Source organism: Manacus candei, unplaced genomic scaffold, assembly GCF_025592945.1.
Source record: "Manacus candei isolate 608988 ecotype Guabito, Panama unplaced genomic scaffold, ASM2559294v1 h1tg000050l, whole genome shotgun sequence".
Lineage (NCBI taxonomy): Eukaryota > Metazoa > Chordata > Aves > Passeriformes > Pipridae > Manacus > Manacus candei.
In genome coordinates, this window is record NW_026138098.1 from 12204013 (window position 1) to 12216230 (window position 12218).

The 12218-nt window shown below is 41.1% G+C and overlaps 1 protein-coding gene across 1 annotated transcript in view; it reads right to left on the bottom strand.

Moving 5' to 3' along the window:
• SORCS3 (sortilin related VPS10 domain containing receptor 3) overlaps nt 1–12218 on the bottom strand; it is a 285430-nt gene that overhangs the window by 153358 nt on the left and 119854 nt on the right. The window lies entirely within an intron of this gene.

A 12218-nucleotide genomic window follows, 5' to 3' on the forward strand; every position in this document is an offset into this window, starting at 1 on the left:
AATTAAACCCATCAACAACGATTTTATTTAGGGAGGCTGATTTTTGTCTTGGAGATGGGAATCCAAATGTGGCTCAGAATTGTAACAGCTGAACTCATGTCTAGATAAAAATGTGCCTAAACTGATATCTTGAGTCCTCAGTCACCCCCATTCTACTTTGTGCCAGGTATTTAATTTTTGTGAGTTACAGATTCAGGCCCCTACACTAGCAAATCCCACCCAGAGGAGCAGATGATCTGGGGGTGGTATTATCCATTCGTGACTAGGGAAAAGGGCTGCCTCATCACAGAGGGTTTTCTGTAGCTTCCTCCTCCTCATTTGTGGGCATGTTTGAGACCTCACTTTGCCCTGCTTCTCTGCTGTTTTCACACTCTGTTTTCCTAACAAACAAGATTTTCCCACCAGAACAACTCAATAGCTACCTCGTACAGGATGCCACACCTGAAGAGTGGCCAGCACCAGCTCACTTTAGGAGGGGCATCACAACCTGCATGAAAAGCCCGACCACCCCATCCAAACAGTGGGGAGCTTCCAACACTACACAGCTTCTGTCATAGGGACAGAGTAAACACAACCTGTAGCAGATGGACAAGGAGAGACCTTCACAAAAAGCCTACCTGGTCATACCTATGATTTTAATAAGATGAGAATCCGTGGCCCCTGCCTTCCCTTCCAATCACGCTTTTTACCAAACAGATGATCAGAGAACATGCAGCAATTCAATGCCTTTCCCAGTAACTCGCTCCAGCAATTTTCCGAATTCCCAAGCTCAGCAAGCCTCTAGCACATGCAGCTTTGTGGTTCTCCCTGAGACCAATTTTCTCTTCCTCATCTGTCTAGGAGACAAATGGCCCAAGCCACCTCCTGGCATCACAATGAACAGTGCCACTGTACCCAGCAGCTCAAGGCACCCACGCAAGTGGCTGCAGAAACTGAGCAATGCCAGAGTCTGCATCCAGCTCTGCTGCTTTCCTTGCTGCTAATGGAGCCCAGAGTGACACCAAAAGGGCCAAGCCACAAAACCAGCCTCTGGTTTCAAGCTTCCAAGTAGAAGGACTCATGAAGTCAAAAGCTTTTTTTCACTGATGTGGCTCCAACACATTTGCTTCCGTGCATCCTTCAAAGACAATTCCTAAATATTTTGTAACTGGTTCTTTCCTTAAATGGGTTGAACAAACTTTCCTCCTTTGAACAGTCAGCAGTCAGGTGTGGTTCAAGTCTTTAAAAACTTGCTTGTGTTCTGGTTTAGCTCTTCAATCCTGAAATAGAGTTAATACTAGCTCCTTTTTTTGTGTACAAAAGTACTTTTTTTGTACTAATGCATAGCATTGTTACCCACTGGGCTTCACAAAGACGCCCCAAGGGATATTACAATAATGTACTCTATTTTCATTAAAATTTCTTCTCCAAAGTATCTGAAGCTCTTGTCTCACTAGGTATCAATACCAGAAAAAAAAACACAAAACAAACAAACACAAATAAAAAAAAACTAACAACTTTCCTCCTCTAGCCATGCTTGAAACTGAGGCAGCTTTATTAATAAAACTGAATAATCCAGGCCGATTAATTCCAGTACATGAGGCCTCCTATAAATGCAAATTCAACAGGTCAGGAATCCTCAAGTGACACTAAGCTCTAAGCAGAGGATAACACACAGAGGGTAAGCAGAGGTACTTCCTTGATCTCACCCTTCCAACAGCACTGAAGCTATGAATAAGCCACTTTTGTGACTACACAGGTGCCAGCCAACAGCCAGTGAAAGAGATCACTGGTTTCAATCAGTATTAAAAGAGAATACAAATAAAAGTTTAATATTCTGACAGAGCTACTTTTGGTTTGTTCTCCGAGTAATTTTAAGTTCTCCCAAAATGCTTTGCACTTCTAAAGATGCAGGCTGGATGCCCTAATGACTCTTTCTCATTAAATCATTATCACTCATTGCATTTGCCCTTTCAAAGAATAGCTAGAAAGGAAGTAGGATCATTATTTCGTTAGGTTCTCTGAGGCTTCCTTTATTATCATGACAGTCACCACTGACTTCACAGAAATGTCTCAAAGGATATCACAATAATATACTGTATTTCCATAGCACTTTCCCAGTCAAAAAATCCAAAGCTTTTGTCTCGTGCTAATCCATTCAAAATAACAAAGTCCCAAGAGCCATAGTGGGAAATATTATCTCTATTCTAGAGATGAAGAAACTGAATATAGGTAATGATTCATTTTTTCAAAAGCAGGCATCTACAATTAGCCATTTCAGCTTCTACAATCATCTACTGTGTGGCTTGATACTCAAACCTGCTAAACTCTTACCATCAAACTGCCTAATCTGAAAAGCATTTACCAAAAAAAAAAAAAAAATTGCCTCCTGATTTTAGCAATCTAAGCCTGAAAATTTGAAGACATATGACCCATAGGTGAAACAGAGCAGTTCTGGCTCAGCTGTTAATCTTAATTTAAACCTTTCTCCTTTAATAATTATTTCTAATTCCAAATTAACTAGCCCACACTTCAGTACACTTGCATGACACTGCAAGCAGACTGGATACCATATTCTCTTCCATTCCTCTGGTCAGAATAGGATCCACTTCAAAGCACATTATTAAAGGAGTGGAGGGGGAGAAAGGTTGTGGACTCAGTGATATAAAAGACCTTTTACATGAGTCACACCCAAAATGCCTGCTTTAACTTTGGTTGGGCCTTTTACGGCACATTAAATTGACCTGAAAGCAGTCAATTGGAAGCAGTATGAATTTGGCTTGTGGCACTCCTGCTCTTCTGCTACTTCTTCTTCTCCTCATTTGCTTGGTGTTTCTGCCTATGGCAGGAGAGGTGGAACTAGATTATCTTTAAGGTCCCTTCAATCGTTGACCCTTCTATCTTGCTTTCCATCCTGCAAATCAAGATGCTGGCAACACTCTAAGAAAGGTTGCACAGTGAAAAGCAATAAAAGTCAAGGCCTTGCCCGATTTTGAATGGGCCTTTTTCTATTCCATTTCAGCCTTTTGGTTTCTATAACTAGTGGTTTCTTTCAACCACGAGGAAGAATCTCTTTGCTAGTTTTGGTTAGCATGAAGAAAGACTTAATTCAGTGCAACACAAGTTGCATATAACCAAATAAATAAGGCCTTTTTCTGAACAGACTGTAGCACCAAATTCTACATATTCCCTTTGGAAAAGCAAAGTTTATAATGTAGCACTTTACTGGGATACTGCAAGTTCTCCCATAATCATATTTGGTTATCAAAAATTGGGGGGGAAGAAATCACCTGCGTGATTCCACTGCCCTCCCTTGATGGGCTGTGATGTGTTTAAAACATTGCTGCAATGTCCCACAGTTTGGCAGCTCATGGGCAAGAGATATACCCAGGCAAAGAAGCTTCTCTCTAGAAAACCTGATCATAACTCAGTGCACCAAGAGCTAAAAAAATCCATTTTTCTCCTGTAAATCTGAGTCTCTGCTTCTCTGTGAGTCAGACAAACAGGCCTGAGCCAGCAAACTTCAGTATTGAGGTAAGACTTGCTCAATCCCAGGCATATGAACTAGAGGTGTGCAGAGGCAGAAATAATGCCCTGTGAATACCTTTTAGGGGAGTTCTTCTCTTGGACGGTTTTCATCTCAGGGGCTCTGTCACACCGAGAAAGGTGGGCTTGTTTGTTTGCAGCCTCAGATACTCAGCTATGGAGATAGGCTATAAAATATGTGTCAGTCTCTCAGGAGAAAAAGAGGTGCAAATACTGGCACTGGATGACTGGGAGGGACAAGCTGACCTCCTTGTCTGAACATGTGCCACCAGTTCTCCTGTCAGGGGGTTTCTCCTCTGCACCTGTGACTCTCCCTGACTGTGTGGAGAAAGAGCCAACACGGTTTTGATTTTAGATTCTGAGCCATTTTCTGAAGCTTATGCATTCATCTCCAGATCACAGTCCCACTACACATACCTGCAGCCCCACACTGAGAACTGTCTGGAGGCACAGCTCTGCTTAAATGAGCAGGAGAATATCCCTATTCTCTGTGCACTTCAGAGAGCAACAGGAACACATACAGACCAGATTAATATTTGCTTCTCTTCTCATGGGCCTGCAAACTGTCTGCCTGCAGTGTGCCTGTCTCTCCATATCCCCCAAACAACTTCTTGCTTTTACTCATTGGCAAACTTTCTCCCAGTCTGACAGAGAAAAAAAAAACCCAAGAGGAAAAAAGTTTCTACAAGTTTCATGAAAACCAACAGTCAGAAAAAGCACAGCAATTATGAGGGCTCAAAGAAAAGCTGCAGCATAAAACCAAATCCCATGAAACATGATAGCAGGCACATCTCTCTGAACATCCAGCTGCAGGAAAACATTCAAACACAGCTCACACATTAATATACTACAAAGAACACAACTTCACAACACTTGAATTCAGGCTGCCAATCTTCCACTGCTTGTGAAACAATTTGTTTCTGTCTCTCACTTCCCCTTCTGCCCCTTCAAATTATCCTCCCTGAAATAAAGACCTTTCTGAAGTTATGATACACTGAGAAAAACCCCTCCTGAGTCAGAGTCCAGGGGGACCACCCCCAGAGTACCCCGAGCTGTAAACCCCTCTCACCAGTTACCCTAAATGACCATACATGGTTCAGGGCTGGGGCAAATGCTGTCTCAGCGCTAATCCCACCCCACTGCTTAGCACCAAAGGGCTAAGTGGGTTCTTATCAGAGCACAACATTCAAAATCAAGATCAGGCCAACCACACAAAACTTACCACAGCATGAGAGAAACTGGTCCCACTGATTTACAGGCAGGGTAGAAGTCTGCTCCCTTTTGAAAGAATATCAGTCCTTGAGCATGTTTTGGCCCCACCTCTCTGAACCATTTGAGATTATTTCTTTTCTTCCTTGTTGAACATTTTAAACTAGCTCCTGGCTTTTGGTGACTATAGCCGTCAGTAGCTGAACATCCTCCACTCCCAAAGCCAAAACCAAAACCAAAACTAACCAAAAAATCCCAAAACAAAACCAAAGCCAAAAAAATACCAACACAAATTTAAAAAGAGGTTCCCTCCCTAAAAAAGCTCCACAAAACAACAAAATCAAACAAAAAAAAACACAAACAAACAAACAAACAAACAAACCAGTACAATTTAACTAGGTCATCCCAAAGGACCTTCTAACCCCACAGCCAGGACACCATGTGTACTGTTATCTTATAGCACCAAAAATGGCTTCAATGGAGATAAAAAACAAAGTCCAGCTCTTAGTCCTTCCCTCTCTGGAGCTGGTGTAAGTCTGGATGCGGACATTCTGCAACAGATGTATCCACAGAAGCTCTGTGGAGCTAAGCCTACTTACTAACCAAGGAAATTCCAGTATCTGTAGTCTGTGAATCTTTCGCTTCACAGAGCACAACATTTGCTGGAGCTTGTTTTTACCCAATCGTGACTGTAATAAATATAAAGCCAGAATATTTTACAACCGCAAACAGAAACAACTGCCTCCCTTTGTCTCCATCTCACTAAAGAAAACTAAGGGCCACAATGAAAGTCTGGGGAAGTGAACAAAAACCAAGCAAGCATGTGGTACTGCTTCCTGGTGAAATTTCCCAGCCTACAGCAATATCACAGACTTTCTAAATTGAAGATAATGCCTTTGTGTGCAAGAGTCATCAGTGGGCTTTTAGTTCCATAAATCTGTCTAATCCTGCAGGGAAGCTTTTGGCAACTTCTCTATCACATGGTAATAAACACCACAACTGGGTAGTGTATGAAGAAACACTCCCTTTAGTTTTAACTTGATAATATAATTCAGAGCCCACTGCTGCCACTTAACAAGTACAAAATCATGGAGCCCCATACTGCCATTTTTGATTTCACTACTTGTTGTCATATTCCCCACAGATTTTGTTTCCAGTCTTAAGATTCCCTGTTTATTCAACCACTCCTTGTATAACCTACTCACACCTCTGATCATGCTATGACTACTTTTTCTAGTCCAATTACATCTTTTGTGATGGATGCCTCAGGGACCAATCTTTATCAGGAAGATCTTTCTTAGAAAAAAACCACAACTATCCAAGTATATCAGCATAAATATAACCTAAATAGAACCACTTTCTGCCATCATACACAAGGTTTTACATACTCAATACTTCTGGAACTATAACACATCAGTTCTAGAGGACTTTCACTTCCACAGTGTTTCAAAAGCATCTAAAACCTGAAACTCCACTGGGGAAAAAGAAGTTCAAGCACATCATGGTTTTGGTAATTTCTCTTGAAAAATCTTCTTTTTTCCTTTTATTTTGCATGTCATGTAAACAGCAGAATATCCACCCCAATTTCTATTATGATACCAGAACCCTTCCTCCACCTCCTTTCTTTTTTGATTAATGGTAATTGCCATCATCAAACATTTGAAAGACTTGAGGATGACCTTTGTTGAAAAATTTCCATCAATATTGTAAGGTGGAGACTGGTAAGGAAAAATGAGCTGCCATGATGCGTTAGTCATTGTGATTCGCAGTTCAAAATGAAGGTGGTAGGAGCCAACTAGGAACACTGGCTTCCTCTTTGGTTTTTTTTTCCTTGCAGATTTTTCTCTTTTATTTTTGACAGGAAAGGTATCCTCTCTTGTTTATTCAATACAAGCCTCTAGGAGGACACTGGATGTCTCAGAGTTGAACAAAAGGATACAGAATATTTCACATCTGGATTTACGGTCAATAGAACACAGAAGATGTGAATATCACATTTCTAGTGGCTGATTACTCATCAGCATTTCATTTGATCACCATCTCACAGAGCAGAGGGACTGTTCACACAAGTAATTCCTTAGTAGAGGTGGCTACTGAGATGGGCATGAACAGCCTCTGGAAACACAATTTTTGTATATTCACCCTACAGAGATGGTGGGGACTGACTTGAAAACCATATGTCTGCATGACACTTTTACTTGTCCTGTAGGAACACAGCAGTGCTCTGGACATCCCCAGCAACCACTGACCATCCAGAACAATGTGTCATTGGGTGCCTAAATAGTGTTCACCATCAGAAAATGGGCTGTCCTTCCCCAGACTCTGCTCTATCCTGCACCTGGGCCTTCCTTTACCTCCAAATACACTATTTCTGTGGAAAGGCAGAAGTTTCAGATCTGAATCTGCAGAATCACCCCAACAGGCAAGAGCCTCTCTTGAGACACAAAGAGGGAAGATGGAGGGATTGCAAGAAATGGGTAGAATGGCAGAAAAAGAGAGGGATGCTTGACAGAACAGAAGTAGGAGTCACAAGATCAAACCGAAAAACCACTTGGAGTACCAGATTGGCATTCCCTGCTCTAGGACTTCTAGAGGCAGTATATCTCAGCCACTGTGGGGGACAGATTTGGCTAAAGGCAGCTCTGGAGATGTCTCAACATTTAGCTTCTACCAGAGGATGGCAAAATCTCTACTCTGAAGCAGAAATAAACCAAACCAAACCGATGGATCCTAACACCGGATGGCAGGCAAGTGTCTGTAATATAAAAGCCTATAACAAATTATCCTATGTTTTAGAGAACCTGGGATTCTGATCAGAGCAAGCAGGCTGCAGGTGTAGTGGTTCCTAAGCATTGCTTTATATTTCTGCTGCAGAATAGCCCACAACAGGCAGGCACAAAAGCAACAAAGATTGGTGCCTCCTACTGTGAAATTGAAATAACTCTACTTCCCCAGTTGTAACATTCCATCTTCTCTATGCCATGGCCATTTTTCTCATCTTAAATTTAGCCACCTAGAACCTAGGTAACTCTGGCTCCCTAGCCTGTCCACATTTTTTCTCTACCTATCAACAGAGACTGTTAACTTCAGAGGATGACTTATTCATCCTAAAATAGATGAGGATATATTGCTCTCTTAAGGTGTCTTCCACCCTTCAGTATATAAGGGAGACCAGAGCCACAAACACACAGAGTAAAAGCAGCACAAAGCAAGGTTTATCTCACCCTAAATGGATTAGAAAATTTCATGCACTAAGCTGGCAGTACAAATGAAGGAGAGGAACTTCTGTCATCTTGGCTGAGATCAAAAGTTCATGATTTATCATAATGCTCGAGTGGGCTACATTTTAAATGTTATTATTCTGTGAGGATATGTATGAGAATTACTACTAGAAGCAGGTGCCAAATGGTATCAGGACTCTGCTGTGACTTACCCATTACAAAATGAAGACAGCAGAGATAAGTAGAGAAGTATGATATGGATTTCCCAATAGTTACTGGTAAAATAGAGTATAAACACACACCTAATAAAATGTGAAATGGCTTCTCCTCAAAAGCTGGGATAAGCACTTCCCTTAATTGCATGCTTGCCCCATTACACCACTGATGAACTGCTGGCAATTCTTGTGGCCAGTCAAAGCTGATGCCCACTGGTAGAAATGGTACCTCACAGAACCTCATCACGTGAGATTAGGACACCACAATCCTGAAGCCACCACTCAGGACAGACTTCAGCTACCATGAAACAGGGCCAACCTGGAGCTAAGATAGTCTGACTTCAAAAGGGCCTCTATTTTTTTTGTTCTGGTCATTTCACTACCGCAGAATCTATGTAAAAACAGTACTTTTTACAGCTCTGAAGAACTACACTTCATCATTACTCATTTTTCATTTGTACTGTCTAAAAAATCTGTCATATTTATCATGTTCTTGATTCTGATGTATTCTAATTTTCCAAAGAGGTGTTTTATGCATTCCTGACAAGGCAGCATACTGATTTGATTCCAAGCACTTGACTAACTCAGCAAAGATGGCCTTATCAACACATATTCAAGAAATTTGGTCTAGAGAACACTTTAATAGCCTCAAAGATAAAAGGAAGCTTTGATGACAAAGCCTCATTAATTAATCAGATATTAATTAGATAATTAATTAGAGACAAGACCCTTCCCAGGCCCTTTTCTACTTTTATTACTATAGCTAAAAATGCTTCTCTAACGGTTCTCTGAAGTAGCTAATCATTTTAATTGGCATTATTTTATAGCAAAATGAAGTGGTTTGAATGTAGGATTTTTCTGAAGCAGTTGGAGAAGTTCAATTTAACATCCACGCTATTAGGTGTGTATTTAAACTGGAACTCCATTTAAATGTGTATTGAACAATATGTCAAGGGGAGACTTTGGAACTGCCCCATCACTAAAGTCTCTACTTTTGTGCTAGATTGGGATGTCAAAGAAGTCCTTCCAGCCACTCAGAGAATAAGCACACGCTGAGCTACACAAACTACCCTGACAGGAGGTCACCATACCCTTCTAAAACAGGGGGACAGGTGACTCAAATCTAAGTTTCCCAGTTGGGATGCAAACATCAGTGTCCACTCATGGCCCCTGGGATGGTGGCTGTGGCCAGGATGGTGGTTTACCAGAAGCTTGCCTTTGACACTGTCTGTTTTGGGATCAGTCGTAGGCAGTACTATGGGGACATTTAGATCAATCTGAGTCATCTCTAAAATAACACAAGGCATATTCAATTTTTCAAACTATCAGCAAATTTTTGCAAAACTGAATTAAAAAAAAAGAGCATTTGATAGAGGTAATTTAGTCTATTTCCTTAGACATAGATATTAAATATTGCAGACAATTCCCAAACCAACTTTTACAGTCAGCCTGCAACACATTCCAGGCTCTACCTCAGTTGACCCCTCTCCCACAAGCCTTATGTCTACCTGCAACTCCTCTACATGTGACCCATGAGGGTTACTGCCCCCAGCAGCACACCCACACAATCTGAACATAAATACAGCAAAATCCTGACTGACCCCAGGCAAGGCTCCTCAGCACTCCAGTTTCACATTTAGTTAACTTAGCTTCCTGGGGAAGAATTGGCTCTTACTGTTCCCGAAAATAAAAAGCTCATGAGATGGAGCCACCTGAGGCAGCTGAGAACAGGCAGTGCAAGACCCTTCTAGACTTAGGAACACATCTTTACCTCCAGTCACAAAATGACTGAGAGCCTCTACATGCTACTTCTCCAGAACCAAAAAGACAGCACTAGATCCCAAATTAGTCAATGTGACCCTATTACATACAAGTGAGCAAATAACACTGATAGATTTACACAAATTTACACAAAAAAGGTCAGAACCCACTATATCTGTGTATATTTATAAAGATATAGACTTATAACAACATTAACAAGAGGATGTAATGCATCTTGCAAGCATCTCACAATTTTGCATTTGTGAGAATTCTGCATTTCTAAAAACTTCAAAGTTTAAACCTGCGTGGACAAAACAAAACAGTAGTGCAAGTTCAGTTTTCTCAAGAAGTAAACAGATTTTGGAGCCTGAAAAGAACTGAAGTAAGTCTCAAGATAATATTGCTCTCAACAAGTATTTTGTGATCACATACTCCCAATCAGAACAGACTTCTCAAGAACAGCACAAGCTCTCTTTCAATATGTGAAATAAATATATAAAACAAAACATAAAATCAGCACAGTCCTGAATCCTTTGAAGCAAACTCTCCCAGTCTTCTGAACTAACATTTTGTAGCATTCCATAACACAGACATCATAATTCACCAGACAGAAGGAGATCTCAGGCCAGATTACATAGCTGACAATGCTTTTCTGTAGATTGCAACACTTGCTTTGCAGGGTGACCTGGTTATACAACTTGGTCCCTGGGCAATAAACCAGGTTTGTTCTGAATAGTCCCAAATGACTCTGTTCCTTTCTCATCCAGACAGTCAGATTATGACACTGTATCCTCTCCTAGTTCCTCAGAGTGGAGAATTTTGGTTGAGAAATATAAGGACAGAGATATAAGTGCAAAAACGAAAGAGAGTTGTCACCCAGTTTCTTGGCTTGGGCAATAGTCAGATCAGATGGATTACACCTCTCATAATGCAGTTAAATCCAGTGCTACACTGCATGTAGGCATTTCATACTGGCACTGGAAGTGTGAGTCTCATTCATTCCCTGAGAACGAGGATTAAAGCCTTGACTCTAGTTAGTATGTTTCGAAGATGCAGACACTGGGGTCTAAGCTTGCATCAGTAGAGACTTTCCAAAAAGATAAGCTTGTTTTTTATTACCAAGGTTAATAAACAGCTGTGATCCATAGGGCAGGTGCTCAACGCAGGGATCCCCCTCTTCCCCACCAACTTCTTGTCACTTGTGGGCAGTTCTGAAAGCACACAACTGATCACTCCCACACTATCATGCCCTAAGACCTCACTGCCTAATATCTTTCAAACCACAGTTGGTTCAGCCATAATTTTACCCCAGAAATGCCTCCTTTTCCTGTCATCTTTTGCACTTAGCACTCAGAAGCTCATCTAACACAAAACACTTTGCCTTGGGAAAATAAACCTGTTGGAATTTTTTCAGATGGAAGATCAATAAAGTGGGAACAGCTTGAAAAGTCAATCAGCTCCAGCAAGTCCCCCAGGAGATAGCTGGGTGATTGTCTTTTCAATAAAGGAATAGTAAATGGAGCACAAGAAAAGGCACATCCCCTTCAAACTCACAAGGGAGGATATCTTAGGCTGAGACACAAGGAAAGAAAAGGAAGCACTGCAAGAGAACAGTCATCTCTCCAGTCTGATAGAAATAGTCTCAAGGAATAGTCAGAGAGATCTAACATAAACTTCAAGCTGAGAACTGGTTCCAGTACTACACTGTAGAATGGTATTTCCCCCAGGTGTTAGAGGAGAAATACTTTTGTTTGGGACCTCAAACACAAGGATAAATATCCCTATGCCTTTGCTCCTAAGTAGTGGGCTGAAAATGTGGTTCTTATTCAAGTTGAAGTCTTGACTTTTATCTAAATGGAGTTAATGAAGAGTTAAGTACCCTGCATATTATCAAGGTAAGTGAAAGGGGAAAATTGTCTGTGATCCAAGATGGTAAAGTCTTTTTCCTAAACACACCATAGATTTTCTTTGTGCATTTGGATTTAATCATGGAAAGGCTCAAACATAAACAATCAAGATGCAGACTCTGATAATCACTGAAGAAATAATTCTTTTGTACTAAAGGCATTGGAAGGTATCTTCGGAGACCTTCGGGTTTCCTACTTTGCCACAGACTTCCTAAGTGGTTGAGATGTTTTTGCCAGAGACACATGAGGACATATTTTGCTCTTGTTCCAACCGTCTAGGTTGGAATATGACATCTCCCACAAAGGTTCACATGAGGCAGACATTTCGAACTGCAAACTGAGATCCACACCTTCTTATCCATGACAAACTAGACTTAGTG